The sequence below is a fragment of the Xyrauchen texanus genome, chromosome 35 (genome assembly GCF_025860055.1).
Source record: "Xyrauchen texanus isolate HMW12.3.18 chromosome 35, RBS_HiC_50CHRs, whole genome shotgun sequence".
Lineage (NCBI taxonomy): Eukaryota > Metazoa > Chordata > Actinopteri > Cypriniformes > Catostomidae > Xyrauchen > Xyrauchen texanus.
In genome coordinates, this window is record NC_068310.1 from 39,967,982 (window position 1) to 39,985,604 (window position 17,623).

A 17,623-nucleotide genomic window follows, 5' to 3' on the forward strand; every position below is an offset into this window, starting at 1 on the left:
GAGGTTTTTGTCAGAATTTTGTTGGTGGTGTCCTCATGTGAAGCTGAGAGGAGCTTCAGTGCATTGCGGAGACTGAAGACATTGCTACGGGCTACAATGGGCCAAGACAGACTTAACAGTCTGTTAGTCTGCAATGTTCACAAAGACAGGCTGAACAGCCTTAACATAAACAAGATATGCCAAGAGTTTGTGGGGCCTAGTGATACCAGGAAAAATACATTTGGTACTTTTGTTTAGTGCCTGTCCTGTCATGCAAGTTTGATTTAAATTACAGCTATTTTTTATTACTTAATATAGAGCAGTGACTATAACATAATATTTGTATTTGTTACAAAATCATTTTATTTCTTTTATATGGGGACACTTTTTCACAATATTGACATGTAATATTGACATTTACAATTGACATTGTAAATTTAAGTTGAAAACATATCTTTTTAACTTAGCTTTTAGTTAAGGGTATTTGTTAATTGAAGTAATAACTTATTTTATTTGTTTTTTTTTCCCCCTCTTTCTCGTCTATACTGATCTCACTATACAGTTGTGTGAGGGTATATGTCTAAGAGTATAGTCATGCTTTCATTTGCTAGGGATGGTAAATGTTTTTATGTATGTTTTAATTATAACTGTGAAGCAACAATGTTGCTATTAAATGTGATATATAAATAAATAAAAGTTGAAGTTAAGTTCAAATTCCATTGTATTTTGGTGGCTTGATTGTGTAAAAAACTTATTTACAAAAAATTTATGGTTTTGAAGAATTTTTGGGTCAATTTAGTCAGCTTTTTCATGAAACAAGAAAGAAACTTTGAGAAGAAGGATAATGGAACGGTCGTTACACTAATAATAGTAGTAAGGCTTTCCTCGGTGTACACGTATCCTTGCAAGTACAATTTTACCTGTATTATTGGTGTCCCCTTCAAAAATTGCTCTTGAGAATTGTTATTATATAAGGTGTAAGACTTCTCGGAGTGATATATTACAATAAATTAGACATAAAGACGCGCGTTTGACGAAATGTGATTATATTTTGAAGACCAGATGAAAGAAAAGCCGCTGATGCGGGTCTGATTTGATGTGTGCAGTGATCTCTGAGTGCAATGCGCTTCTCCAACACACGAACATTCAGAGAGATCTGGGCCCCGTTTCTCAATAACTATTGATCTTAACTGTTAAAAGCATTTTCTACGAGCGATTTATGAAAGTTCGTTATTTTTAATGTGCAATCAGTGTGTGATATTACACCCGCAAAATGCGACGAGACTCAATTCTGTTCACGAGCTCCTCTCAAAATGCATTTCATGCACGAGTAATTTTGCTCATACAAAATATGTCTCGGAGTCAGAGGTTAAATTGGGCCGGAGCGCACCGGAGCGCAGCTCCGCCTCCTCAGGTCCACAACACACCCTGCCGGAGCTCAGCTCCGTCTCCTTCAGCACCAAATATTCTTATTCCACTTAAATTATTTTTCATATCCTGACTCCTGGCAAATACATGGCATATGAGACTGAGTAATTAGCAAGACTACACAGAGACACCCAGGCTACATGGAATTATCAGACGTCATAAATTCATTAATCGCTGGTTCAGCACCCCGCCCACAACCATCAGGGGAAAACTGTCACTATTCTAAGACAGCGACGTTACCATGGAAACCCGCTAACGGCTAGAGCGATCGAATATAAAAATAGCATGTAGCTAGAACATGTTATATAACTAAAGCATGTTAGTTTACATGTTAAATGAACTACTAAATGAAGAATAACATCAGCTGCGTGAGCATATAAAGTAATATATTGATTTTTAACAGTTTGCATATACTGTAGGTGCACGACAGTGACGCCAGACTGCTCCTGTCTGTACTTATATAAGCCCATTATTATCCCATTTGTTACCTAATATTTATACACATATTACACAGAAGGAAAGGCTCCTCATTACCATGGTTAGGTCAGTGTGCTAGTCTTAAATAATAGTAATAATAATAATAAATGAATGTATTTATGAAAAATAAATACTAGCTGAAACACATCTTGAAACTTTAAACTGCCACTGTTTGTCTAATAAATTTTACCTTTAGATTATTTCATTTGAAACTGAAATATTTTGTCAAAATATAAGTTACTTTTACTGTAAAATCCTGAAACAAATTTGTAAAGGTGATGTGTGTAATTATTAATATTTTTAACTATTTTGGTAAAGGGGCCACATCGGGCTTTAAGTAGTGCATGGGGGGGGGGGGGCACATTGTAATGCTTTTGAGATACAATGTTCTGCATTGATTTGGTTTTTGTATCTTTTAAGCCCAGAAATAGTTGTGTACTCAATTTTCTGAAGTGTATCTGTGACTAATGGGACTATTCTGCAATTGCCTAAAGTATTATATTGCTCTCAAAGATAGATACTTTTCTATCAGGCATTACAAAACTCAATAAAGGCGGAGATTATATATTTTTCCAACTCTACTTCCCTGTTAATTTATTATTCAGTTTTACTAATAATAATAAAAAAAAAACTTTATAGAACGTTTAATGTTTCTTGCAAAGCGGGCGAGTTTACTCTTTTTTTTTTTTCTTTACCCGTTTACATGCTAAAAGTGTCATGATGCGTTTCTCCTCGATGGTTTTCAACACTCAACAGAATAACACAGGCTGCATGAATATGATAAATAATTACTGCAAGAGCTACATTAACATACAGGTGCGAAGGGACTTCAACGTTTCTAAATTGTACAAATAAAAAATACACTTAGCTACATATTCGTCTCTGGCTTGCAATATTTTCAAACATGTTCCGTTGAAATCCGTTGCCTGCCTGTTAACATTCAAGATAAAAAATTATAATAAAATAAGTGAATTGTAAAGTATTTGTCTTTGTTTGAATAACTACTCAACCCTACCTTACACATTAATACTGGAAAAAGAGCCCCATTGGTGTAAAAACCCCAAGTCATTTTACGGCGGGATTTTGAATGATGACCATTCACGGTAAATAAGGGCTCCCCCTCCTACAAAAGCCAATTTAACCACTGCTCAGGTGACACATGACAAGAAATGCTGACGTGTTTGAAGAAACACACTTTATTATATGTTTAAGAACAGACAAAATAAAAGCCGTCAATGCTCGTGTCTGATTCACTGTTCAGAGGGGTGCAGCGGGACCCTGTCTCGTGCAAAGAGGTTTCACTCATTTTTCTGAAAACTTTGCAAAAAGTATATAAATAAACAAAGACGAAAGTGATTAAATCACAAGGTAATACAAAACATGTTTGCCTTGAACCTAAAACTGACTTCTATTTTTTTTTCTCTGTAAGGCAGCATAAATATGACCAAAACGGAATCCAAACACATTTGATAAGAACAAACATTTTTTGGGAACACAATAACTTTTTAGGCTTATTGATTATGAATTATTATAATTATCTTTACATTTATAATTGTCTTTAGTTCTTAAGTTGTATGCTAGTAATTTTCACCTGTTGCTGTTACTGATACTTGCGTTATGGCAAAATGAGGCAAGACTGTAAATGTTTGGATTTGGGGAGGTGGTTATATAGAGGATGTTTTTATCACTTTGTTATTTCTATTGCTTTTTCGTTTCGTATAAAGTGTAATTTGAATTTAGAAATGTCTTTTCGTGAGTTTTTCGTGTTTCAATAAATTAATAATTTTTTTTAAAGCAAAATCAATAAAGCAGAAATATTCACCGACCTTGGAGATTGATCATATAATCGAATATTGATATTTTAAATGTGATTATCACATTTTTGTCAAGCCCAAAAGTGAAGTTAATTTTTTCATGATGTAAAATGAAGTAATTTTATGGAGACCCGCACAAACACGTGTTCACAATTCCATATTGCTACATGTTACCTATTAATATTTGCATATTTGTTTGTTTTTGAGTAGTCTATGGGCAAGATTAACATTTTATTTGATCGAAAAACTTTGTTTATGGAAATAGTAAATTATTCGTTTGTGGTATGGCTCTTTTTGAAAAAAATGCATCACCAAAACTTAAAAGAATTGATTCCTTAGTAAAAAAAGGTTCCCGGCCCCTGATTTAGCCAATAGAGAGAATTTTTTGTTTTTGATTGTTTGTACTTCAGAGGTGCAATACAATCTAATATCGTTAAGCAGAATGAATAAAATAATCAAATTAACTCACCAGGGCTGGATGTGATTTGAGCAGGAGTTAATAATAACGTTTTAAAAGCAAATAGTGGAAGAATGAATAAAACGGGAATAATGGCCAACAGGCTTGACAGTAGATAGAGGACTGTAAGCAGTAATATTGAAAACAATGGGCTTATGATCTGAAAAACATGCATCTTCTATAACAATACTATCAACGGGAATTCCATAAGACAAAATAAGATCAATATGTCCAAAAACATGAGTGGCGCTCGTTATATGCTGGTTAAAACCAAAGCAGTCCAAAACATTATTAAATCCGGTAACCAAAGGTCTACCGGGACAACACACGTGAATATTAAAATCCCCCAGCAACAACATACGGTCATACAGTGGGACTATAAGAGATAATAATTCAGAGAATTCTACTATAAAGTCTTTGTCCAGCTTAGGAGGTCTGTAGATCAGAGCACAAATAATAGAGGCAGACTCCATTAGGACACACTCCAGCTCGAATGTAGAGAATGACCCGACAGAAACTGTTTGAAGTTTAAACAAGTTCTTAAAAACCACAGCCACACCGCCACCCTTTCCAACACTCCTAGGGAACTTATAAAACTGACAAATTTAATAAAAAATTGCTGACTCACCAGGAGAAGCCCACGTCTCCGTCAGGAATAGAAAGTCCAAATCCCGACTGATAAAAAAGTCATTTAAAATGAAAGTCTTATTGGATGCCGACCTGGAGTTTACCAGCGTCAGCTTTAACCCTTGTGCATCAATTAAAAAAAGTTACACATAGGTTCATTATGGACAAAAATGGCCATGTCCAAAAACTGTCATAAAAATATTATAGATTTATATTTTTTTCCACTTTCACTGACATAATTTTTTTAACCATCAGCTTTAATCATAATGACCAAACATTCATTCATTTTAGAATTTTAACCCTTTAAACGCTGGTTTGTTTACATAATGCCACTGTTTTTTAGGAAAAAATGAAAAATAGTAATAATTTTCAATTTAATAGATGCTAAGCTACGGAGCCCCCGAAGTGACCTGTGCAAAAAAAAATCTAAGAGAATTTCGCGTGCGCACGAGAAACTATCGCGTGCGCACGAGAAACTTTCGCGTCGCACGAAACTATCGCGTGCGCCGCGAGAACTTTCGCGTCGCACGAGAAACTATCGGCGTGCGCCACGAGAAACTATGGCGTCGCGCACGAGATACTTTCGCGTCGCGCGAGATACTCAGCGTCGCGCACGAGAAACTATCGCGTCGCGCACGAAACTTTCGCGTCGCGCACGAGAAACTACTCAGCGTCGCGCGCGAGATACTTCGCGTCGCGCACGAGACTACTCAGCGTCGCGCACGAGATACTCCAGCGTCGCACGCGTTACAGTTTCGGTGTGTGTATAGCTCTTTTCCGATTAGCGTCATTGCCATCATTCATTTACTCAAAGATACTGAGAGCATGGATGCGCATGAATTTATAGAGATATATTTTTAAACTTGGCCTTCAATACAAAGACATTACTGTCTATGACATTTGTAATACTGTCATGGCTGAGACACGCTTTGATCTGCCAAAGGACACTAATCAAGCAATAGACTTGTACTTGTACTTGCATTTAACACGAGAACTACGGAATTATATAACTAGCATACTAGAATGGCCATAGTGGTCATTCTGACCGTTAGACTGTACCAAATGTCATGTCATATTTACATTCGAAACTTCTATTGAGGTTTTAGAATGAAGCTTCTAATGTCTGTCGTCATATTTTATATCGTCATCACCCTAAAAATGTATTGAATAAAATAGAATAATATGGATCAAATGGAGCGCCAAGCGAACGCAGATAGTCCTACATAATACGATCTTTTTTTGTAATATATAATAGTGCTAGACTATACACATACATAGGCCTATATATATTATATATTAGCTGCTAGACTGCCCGGAAGGTGCGTGCCTCAGCTTTGTGTACAGCAAGTTTTTTCACTGGAATCAAAATCCATGAATAAATGAATCTGTTATATTAATAATAAACACCAGGACACGAAATTTTAATTCTAATGAATGTGAAAATGTATTAGTTCATCGACAACCACAGAACTTGCTATTGTAGCTGATTGATACAAATTTGATTATTTATATTCTATTATTTTCTTTGTAAAATAAAAACAAATCAATGCAATAGCTTATAAAAACATCACCAATGTGTATTTCAATGCATAGTAAAAACCTTAGACATGTATGAATCACATATAGGCCAAACCCAAAATGGCCAAAACAGTTAATAAAGAATATGAACATTCAGCTAAACTGTGGGAAAACTGATTTAGAAAGCAATATTTGTTTTACTGTGAGCAAAAATATCATGCTGTAAAACTATAATGAAAATATTATGCTGTAAAATCATTATGAACGAATTCTCCTAAAAGTGGGCTCACTTGAACAAAAAGGGGGCCCCATTTTAGGAGAATAATTTAATATAAATAATCAAATTTGTATCTGTAATCAGCTACAATAGCAAGTTCTGTGGTTGTCGATGAACTAATACATTTTCACATTCATTAGAATTAAAATTTCGTGTCCTGGTGTTTATTATTAATATAACAGATTCATTTATTCATGGATTTTGATTCCAGTGGCGGCTGCATAGGATTGTTTCCAATTTCCAATAACTCCAGAGCGTTGTAAAGTCCAAAAGTCAACATGTTTTGAAAAAGGATAGATGTAATAATTTCCAAAATTCACAACATGTTTTTATCTAACGAAATATTCCGCCTCAATCCATGTTTGTTGGCGTTTAGACTTTCAAAACCCTTTTCACTGTGGTGAAAAACTTGCTGTACACAAAGCGAGGCACGCACCTTCCGGGGCAGTCTAGCAGCTAATATATAATATATATAGGCCTATGTATGTGTATAGTCTAGCACTATTATATATTACAAAAAGATGCGTATTATGTAGGACTATCTGCGTTAAGCTTGGCTCCATTTGATCCATATTATTCTATTTTATTCAATACATTTTTAGGGTGATGACGATATAAAATATGACGACAGACATTAGAAGCTTCATTCTAAAACCTCAATAGAAGTTTCGAATGTAAATATGACATGACATTTGGTACAGTCTAACGGTCAGAATGACCACTATGGCCATTCTAGTAGTTATATAATTCCGGTAGTTCTCGTGTTAAATGCAAGTACAAGTACAAGTCTATTGCTTGATTAGTGTCCTTTGGCAGATCAAAGCGTGTCTCAGCCATGACAGTATTACAAATGTCATAGACAGTAATGTCTTTGTATTGAAGGCCAAGTTTAAAATATATCTCTATAAATTCATGCGCATCCATGCTCTCAGTATCTTTGAGTAAATGAATGATGGCAATGGCCTAGTCGGAAAAGAGCTATACACACACGGAAACTGTAGCAGCGTCGTCGCGAAAGTATCGTCGTGCGCATGCGATAGTTCTCGTGCTGCGCTGAAGTATCTCGTCGCGCGCGATAGTTTCTCGTGCGCCGCGAAAGTTTCTCGTCGCGCAGCGATAGTTTCGTCGTCGCGCGAAAGTATCTCGTCGCGCCGAAAGTATCTCGTCGCGCGCCATAGTTCTCGTGCGCCGCGATAGTTTCTGTCGCGCTGCGAAGTTTCGTCGTCGCCGCGATAGTTTCGTCTTGCCGCGAAAGTATCTCGTGCGCTGCGATAGTTTCGTGCGTCATGCTGACAGTTCTCGTCGTGCGCGATAGTTTCGTCGTCTGCAGCGAAATTCTCTTAGATTTTTTTTTGCACAGGTCGCCGAGGCTCCGTAGGCCCCGAGTGACCTGTGCAAAAATCTAAGAGACTTTCGTTTCACGTTTCGTGCGTCGCGAAAGTATCTCGTCGTGCCGCGAAAGTTCTCGTGCGCACGCGATAGTTTCGTCGTGCGCCGCGAAAGTATCTCGTCGCCGCGAAAGTCTCTTAGATTTTTTTTTTTTGCACAGGTCACTTCGGGGGCTCCGTAGATTTCCAACATAACTCTTCATATATTTCTAGTATATCAGTGATCATTTTACTCTACGCAAATTAGGGCTGCACAATTAATCGAAATAAAATCGAAACTGCGATATGACCTTGTGTGATTATTCAATTGCAAAGAGCTTATTTAATTAAATAAATAATTAGTCTTGTCCCTTCACAGTGTATTTGCGCTGCTCTGTTCAGTCTATATTAAGTTACAACATTGTTACAGTGTTTTCAGAGCGGTTCTGTGCTCCACAACTCCCTCTCATGCTTACAGTAACAGAAGTGCTCTTGAGTTCGCTTCCGTTTGATTACTTCCGCTAAACGCTTTTATTTACACTAAACTGGCGCGTCCTGCGTGAAGCGTTTTTTTTATTATTATCTGCGTTAGCAGCATCTCAGTCTCCGCAAGGCACAGATATCATAATAACAACGCAGAATACAAGATGGGGTATAATTCAAACAGCTTTATTAAATGATTGCTGAGCAAACAGCATTAACAGAGTCCAGAAACATGCGCTCTTCATTCTCCTGTCAGTTGTTTACCTCTCACGAGACAGCGTGTCGCACTTTTGACACTCCCCGCGGAAACAAGTGAAAGCGGAACTAATATTACCAACATCCAACAAAATGAAAAGGAAGGAACATACATATCTATATCAAATATTTAGTTACTATAATATACTGTATTGCTAAATTAAATATAGTAAAATAATGAATAAAAATAATTAAATGAAATGGTGACAAACTAATAACAATTTTCACTTTAAATTGAATTACACCAATGGGTTATCAGTTCAACTTCAGGTTGACATTAAGCCTCATTCTTTAAGTGTATCTTAAAGAATAGTTTGTATAAGCCTACTAGTTATTAAGACCTAAAATAAAGGTAACATTTACATTTTGTGTATACTGAATAATTGACTGACAGCAAAAACTAGGCAACAACAATGGTTTTACCAACAGGGAAATGTAGTTAACAGTGACATTGAGCAGAAAGCTTACATATAACCAGATTTGACAGAGCTGCAGATAAAAAGTTACATGATCAGAATTGATTGATGAGATGAAAAGAGAATTGGAGATCGGTATCGGATGTTAAAATCCTGATTGGATCATCCCTAATATTCAGGTTGACTGTGTTTCACAAACTAATGATGATGATTACTGAGATCCGGTCACAAAGTGGACAGAAACAGGTACACGACATTTGGATTTGAAGAAGACTTTGTTTTACTGTTTATATATTTATTTGTTTGAGGGTGAACTGATAAAAGGTCTCAGTTTGGTTCTTTTTAAGAGGGCTCAAGTGTGAAAACCCCAATAGCCTTTTTACAGTTGAACATGTGGAAACATTACCATCATAATCAGAGTTCAAATCAAAATCGCAATATTTTTCAAAATAATCGCAATAAGACTTTTTGTCCAAGTCGTGCAGCTCTAACGCAAATTAATAATAATGTTATTGATGCGGCTCCATATATCATACAGCCATAATCCAAAACAGATCTAATCATAGCTTGATATATCATCAACAATCCCTTTCTTTCTGCTGCCCACTCTTTGCCAGCTATTGCCCTCATCACATTTAAGGACTTTCTACATGTATTATCAATTTCATCTATATGTTTTTTTTCCATGTATATCTGCTATCAAACCAGACACCTAGATATTTCAATGTTTTCACTCGTTCTAAAGCTTTATCATATTAATTCATAATGTTCTGGGATTTATTTTGCTAGTATAGAACATACCACATGATTTACTTGTTGACATTTTAAATCTCCAGTCTATAGTCCACTGTTCCATATTTTTAATGGCTGCCTGCACGCAAGAGATGTTTCGACCCCTCTTCCATATGGCGCCATCATCTGCATATAATGCACATCCTATACCAGGGCCAATGTTTCCAAATATACGTAGTATAATGTTATGCAGTGACATTGATAATCATGATAATGAAAACCAAAAAATTCTCCTTTGTCATTATTAATGAGTTTTCTTTTATAGAGCATTGATGACTGCATTTGGTTCTTTCTGTCTTTTCCACTTTCTTGTCCAAAGTATCTGGTTTGTTCATGACTATCATCTCTTTCTGCTTGTCATCTCTACTTCCACAAGCCTTTACTGCTTCTGCACAAGTTCGGAGGCGTGCTCTTACGTCAATGCGTCATATGAGTAGCGTCATCGCCATGGATTCTGCTGCCCCCAGTGGACAGTCTGTACACTTTTATCAGGAAGTGTTCAGCTTTGAAACATGTCAGTATTTCACTGCAGTTACAGGAGAAAAAGACAAACATTTAACCAGTGAGGACATTAGATATTACAGCTTGATGATTATAAATCTGTGTGAAAAGTGTAAAACTGTGATTAACATAAAAATACAAATATAAATAATGTAAGTTGATCACAAAGATTCTGTTTTTTATGTTGTAAAAGTGTTTTGTGAAACACCAAAATTTAACTAAGAAGTTCCCCAAATTAAAAATATTAATAATATATATATATATATATATATATATATATATATATATATATATATATATAACAGAATCCCACAGTGATTAACATCGCCTGAGCAAAAGTTAAATATGTGTGATAACCAGTCTGAATCATGTACAAAAGTAGACGTATCAAAAACGTAAAACACAAATGATGCATGAAGAATCAGCAGGTAAAAATAAACGACTAAGAAACAATGCATTCATGAATTGAAGGTGGTCTTCATTAAGTCCCAGGATGCATCTCTTCCTCAGCACCGCCTGTATGACTGCGCTCTTGATCTCCTCCCAGGCACTTCTCCGTCATATGGTCAACTTTTCTCTCTTTCTGCTTCATAGCGGGAGGCTACGGAGATGTACATCATTGAGTCGATGACGGCCGAGCTCATCTGCCCTCATCCACCCTTCCTCTTCCCCAGCCAGTAAGGGGTTCTTCTGTGTGGGGAAAAAGGACAGTTCTCTAAGCCCCTGTATCAACTATTGGGGGCTGAATTACATCACCATTATGAAGAGGTACCAACTACCTTTGATGAATACAGCCTTCGAATTGCTGCAGGGGGGCGACGGTTCTATCTTGTGAGGATTAGAGAGGGGGATGAGTGGAAGACAGCGTTCAACACTCTTACGGGGCACTTTGAATACTTGGTCATGCCCTTCAGATTACAAACACCCCGGCCATCTTCCAGGCACACGTCAATGACGTGCTCTATGACATGATTAACAAATATGTCTTTGTGGTCCTGGATGATATTTAGATTTTTTTCCCAGTCTCCAGGTGCACGTGGAGCATCTCAGGCGAGTGTTGCAGAGGCTGCTGGAGAACAAGCTCTTTGTCAAGGCGGATAAGTGTGCATTCCATGCACAATTGATTTAAATTCTTGGGGTACATCTTGTCGCCTGGGTCCGTGTGCTTGGATCCTTCCAAGATGAGAGCCATCACCAATTGACCAACCCTAGATTCCTGTAAGTCACTGCAGAGGTTTCTGGGATTTGCTAATTTATACTGGCATTTTATATGCAATTAGATTCAGCTAGCCGCTCCTCTCATGGGTCTAACCTCCACCAGGACAACATTTTTATGGTTTGGAATGGCCGCAAATTTCTTTTGACAATCTTAGGTCCCGGTTTTGCTATGAACCCATCTTAATTGTCCTGGACCCGACCTGTCAGTTCTTTTCTCACTGCCTCACACCAGCAAAACATAATTACAATGTCAGCAACCATGAGTTGTTGGTCATCAAGTTCGCCTTGGTGGAGTGGCGTCACTGGTTGTAGGGGGCTGCACCTATTTTGGTCTGGACTGAAAACAAAAAAATAAGAGTACTTAAAGATGGCTAAGAGATTAAATTCTCACCAGGCCCGCTGGGTTCTCTTGTTTGGCAGATTGATTTACATAATTTTCAACCAGCCGGGGTCAAAAAACGTCACAGCTTACGCACTCTCTTGCCTTTTTGAGACTTCTGAGGACTCTGATCCTCCTGACGTAGTTATTCGGGTGGTGGTCAGGGCTGGATTGGTAATCTTGCATACTGGGCATTTTCCCGGTGGGCCGACGCACTTTGGGGCCAATCAGGGGTGGAATGTCCATCGGGAGAACCAAGCGGGCCGGTGAGTTGGCCGCGAAACATGTAGTTTATGCGTTATGCAGAACGGCTGCCGCTCAACAGTTGGGCCAGTTGCCATGTAAAATCCCGGGCCGATTTCTCTTCCCAGTCCAGCCCTGGTGGTGGCTGCTTTGTCTTATGGGGTCAAGTCAGAAGTGCGGAGGAGAGTGTCGGCGCTGGAGGGAATACAGCAGGTCTGCTCTTTTAGCCACGGTCAGCCTGCAGTGGGACCATTATTCCAGGGTGACTTGTCATCAGTAGGATCAGACATGGACACCGCTCCTCTCCAGGGTACCTTAAAGGATCTGCCTGTGAGGCATAAGTCAAACCATCCAAGTGCAATTCCCGTGATGCCCATATGATGCCCAGATCAGAAAGTGTGAGCAGGAGAATCTGGTGGTTCACTGTGTTGAATGCAGCAGACAAGTCAAGAAAGATATGAAAGTATTTTAAAGATTAATAAATGCTTTAAACATATTGTTGACTGTTAGTTCATGTTACGTAATGTTAACAAATGTGACCATATTTTAAAGTGTTACCAATATAATAATAAACCCCATAATAATAAACATAGTAACACTCATTAAACAACTCTATTCAAAATGTAAATGTATTCTATTCTAATCTATTCTATATTATTTACACCAAACGACAGGCCGGATGTTGCCCCAGCCTGAGTCAGCGGTGCATGCTGGTGTACTCACCTCTTCAGTTCACCCCACAGGTTTTCTATGGTGTTCAGGTCAGAGGACTGGGATGGCCATAGCAGAACATTGATTTTTTGGTCAGTGAACCATTTTAGTGTGGATTATGATGTGTGTTTTGGATCATTGTCCTGCTGGAAGATCCAACCACGGCCCATTTTAAACTTTATGGTAGAGCCGAGTTTTGATTTAGTATCTGTTGGTATATGATAGAGTCCATGATGCCATGTATCCAAACAAGATGTCCAAGACCTCTGATATAAACAGTCCCACAATGTAAAGGTGCACCACCATATTTGACAGTGGGCATGAGGTACTTTCCATATGGTAACTTCTCTGTGTGTGTCAAACCCATCTCTGGTGCTTGTTGCCAAAAAGCTCTATTTTTGTTTAATCTGACTACAAACCCAGTCCCATTTGAAGTTCCAGTAGTGTCTTGCAAACTGAAGACGTTTGATTTTGTTGTTGGATGAGAGCAGTGGCTTTTTTCTTGAAACCCTCCCAAACAACCTGTTGTGATGTAGGTGACGTCTGATTGTAGTTTTGGAGACTTTCTGACCCTAAGACTCAACTCATTTCTGCAATTCTCCAGCTGTGATCCTTGGAGATTCTTTGGCCACTCAAACTATCAGGTGTTCGAAAAATGTAAAATATGAGTGGATATATACTTCAGATGTATTTTAATCATGAATAATTTCTAGGGGTGTCATTAATTGTGTCAAACGTGTCTGGGAGAAAAATATTTATTTAATTATGAGACACCACCCCTTTCAATTATTTTACTTTAATTAAAGGTTTGATTTTAGTGAACATTTTGAATGAAAGATCAACAAAGGATTATCAATAAAAAAAAACATTTTTTACAGCCTTCTTTGCTCATACAGTATTTACCAAAAGTGGAGGGCACTGTACATAGTTTACATATTCACTATATAAATACATTTAAACTGACCAATCAGCAGATTAACCATAAACCCCAACTGTATAATCAATTTTGTCACATTTTGCTTGATATCTCCTTTTTTTTTTTCATGGTACAAAGAAAGTCATATGGGTTTGGAATATTATGAGGGTCAGTACATTATTACAGTATTTTCATTTTGGAGGAACTATCCCTTTAATGGGAGGACTTTGAGTAAATACACATCATTAGTGATTTTATTATGAATACTGTGAGAACTGGAGCTTTTAATAAGCTGGATCTTTATTTAAAACAACAGCAAACAATACATTTACATTACTATTACTGTTAGTGCTCATCATTCAAAGAAATAATTCATGTTTGTTTCAATCAATGTGTGAGCAGATAAGAGAGACACATGATGAACTATACAGACATTCAGAGGTGATTTTGCCCAGTCTTGTTACTCATTCTTGTAATGGAAAGACTTTAGACTTTAGTTTAGGTATGAGAGGAATATAACTCGTTCACGTGGTTCATCCAGGTCAACTGATGTCATTAAACTTTCTATTAGTCTGTCTTCATTTGCCTGTTACAAACACTGACTTAATGTGCCAGTGTTTGATTTGATTCATTATACTGTAATTGATCTCAAGCTCAGTATTGAAACTGTCCATCTGTGTGTATAGAATGTACATAATGTTTGCAATTCACACCACAGATTATATATCTTATTTTTATTTCATTGAAGCAGTGAAGTAAATCCTCTCTCCAGGTCAACAAAACAATTCATACAGTATTTGGGTGTTCTTGTGTATAAGCAAACTCCGCCCACTTTCACAGGTTAAAACTGAGACTGACACACCTGTTTATCAGCATTTCTAGTTCACCTGTCTCTCAGTCGAGTGAAAACACAGAATATTCTGGAGATTATTGATCATTCTGATGCATGTTTTTGGATGTGAAGCTTTTTGATTTGAATCAGAATAATAAGAGTTCAGACCAACAACTGGAGAAAGTGAAACTTTGAAGATTTTTATTTGTAATTTTGAAAATGGCGTCTAAATCTTTTTCTGAGGAGGATTTCTCTTGTCCTGTGTGCTGTGATGTTTTTAAAAATCCTGTTCTTCTGTCCTGTAGTCACAGTGTGTGTGAAGAGTGTATTCAGAAGTTTTGGAAAAGTAAAAGATCGAAAGAATGTCCAGTTTGCAGAAGTAGATCAACATTAGATCATCCTCCATTAAATCGGGATTTGAAGAATCTGTGTGAGACTTTCTTACAGGAGAGAAGTCAAAGATCTTTATCAGGATGTGAAGCAGTCTGCAGTCTTCATGAAGAGAAACTCAAACTCTTCTGTCTCGATGATCAACAGCCGGTGTGTTTTGTGTGTCGAGATTCCAGAACACACAAAAAACACAATTTCTGTCCTGTAGATGAAGCTGTCATCAATAATAAGGTCAGATCAATTATATTCAAAACATTTATTGAAACATCATAACTTGCAGCATACTTTATGATTGCATATATGAACAAATAATTACAGCCAGTAAATGAAGATTATTCTGGTCAAACTCATAATGATCTAAAAGCAGAACAGGGCTGGAAAGTAAGAACTCTTTATATTAACATGTCCATTTCTTTCAGGAGAAACTCAAAACTGCACTAAAACCCTTACAGGAGAAACTGAGAATATTTGAGGAGTTTAAACAGAATTTGGATCAAACTGCAGAACATATTAAGGTTTGAATTAAACTGTGTAATTAAAGAGTGTGAAACCACATTTTTGGAAGTGTATATTGATATACAGTTTGACCATCAGATCTTTCTCTGAAATGTCTTTTGTTTCAGTTTCAGGCTCGACACACAGAGAGGAAGATTAATGAGGAGTTTGAGAAACTTCACCAGTTTCTACATGATGAAGAGGCCGCCAGAATAACAGCACTGAGAGAGGAAGAGGAGCAGAAGAGTCAGATGATGAAGGAGAAGATTGAGAAGATGAGCAGACAGATTTCATCTCTTTCACACACAATCAGAGTCATAGAGGAGCAGATGACAGCTGAAGATCTTTCATTCCTACAGGTGGAAACAATGAACATTTATACAACTTCAATATTCATTATACTGGAGACAAATGTCAGTTTCAAACATTAAAAGCAAATTCAGTTTGGATGAATAATCTGTGTTTCTTTCTTTGTACAGAACTTGAAGAGCACAATGGAAAGGTTTGTATTGTGTTTCCTGTTTCTCTCTCGGTTCTGAACCCAAATCAACATGACTGACTCCTGAATGTTTTTCAGAACCCAGTGTACACCAGCAGATCCAGAGAACATTTCAGGAGTTCTGATCAATGTCCCAAAAACATCTGAGCAACCTGAAGTTCACTGTGATACAGAAGATGCAGGAAAATGTTCAATACAGTGAGTTGAGAATACAACAATGAATTCATAATGATCATTTGTGTTATTTGATGTGTGTTTGAGTGTGTATCTGTCCTCTCTCTTCAGCTCCAGTGACTTTGGACCCCAACACTGCTCACAGTAATCTCATCGTGTCTGATGATCTGATCAGTGTGAGACTCAGAGAAGAGAAACAGCTGCTTCCTGATAATACTGAGAGATTTGATATGTATAAGTGTGTTTTGGGTTCAGAGGGTTTTAATTCAGGGATTCACTGTTGGGATGTTCAGGTTGGAGACTGTACAAGCTGGTTTTTGGGTGTGATGACAGAATCTGCTCAGAGGAAGAAGAACATATTCTCCAGGAGTGGATTCTGGTGCGTGAGGTTTATTGATGGTAAATATTTTGCATTCATTTCACCTGATCAAGGATCTCGTGTCTCAGTGAAAGAGAAACTCCAGAGAATCAGAGTTCAGCTGGACTGTGACAGAGGAAAACTGTCATTCTCTGATCCTCTCACTAACACACACATACACACTTTCACACACACGTTTACTGAGAGAATATTTCCATTGTTCAGTGTTAAATGTAAAATTTCTCCTCTGATGATCTTACCAGTGAACTCCTCTGAAAAAAAGACTTAAGAATGAAATGACAGATTAAACTTGTATCTACAAAAGTTGAGTTTCTGTAGAAGACAGACTAATCAAATGTGTCTTTGTAGCATCAGCTGTTAATTCATTTATTCTGACATGTTTTAATGCTTTTTAATGATGCTGGCTAAGATGTGAATTCATATGTGAGATCAGTGATTTACTGTACATCTTAATAATGTGATCTCGGGTTGTTATTGATCATTATATGACAGATATTATGAACAATTCAATTCTCAAAATAATCATTATAATACAACTCCTCAACTTACTGTAAAGATGTATATTTAGATGTTTTATCTGTATTATCAGTTATAAATTCACTTACCAACTGGTGTTTTAAAGACCATTTTATAAAACATTATCATCAAGTCATGGAAACTTTTCAAGAGTTTTTAAGAAGTTTAATTTGTGTTTGTAAAATAAAAAGTACCATAAAAATGTGTTTTATTGTTTTAACTCCAAACACTCACATTTATAACTTAATCTGATACACTAAAGTAAAATATAGAGTTGAGCTGGACTGTGACAGATAACTAACACACACGTTTATTAAGAGTATTTCCATTGTTCAGTGTTGATCGCGACATTAAGGTGAATAATTTCACAGTGTTACAAACACATAATATGTGTGCGCGCGAGTGTGTGTTTATGTGTGTGTGTGTTGATAACAGGTAAGTAACACACTGAAAAGTAGTTTTCTACTGCAGTAGAGGGAA

The 17,623-nt window shown here is 37.1% G+C and overlaps 1 pseudogene; it reads left to right on the forward strand.

Moving 5' to 3' along the window:
* Positions 1-14,909: 14,909 nt before the first annotated feature.
* LOC127628629 (E3 ubiquitin-protein ligase TRIM39-like) lies at positions 14,910-17,333 on the forward strand (annotated as a pseudogene).
* Positions 17,334-17,623: the final 290 nt, after the last annotated feature.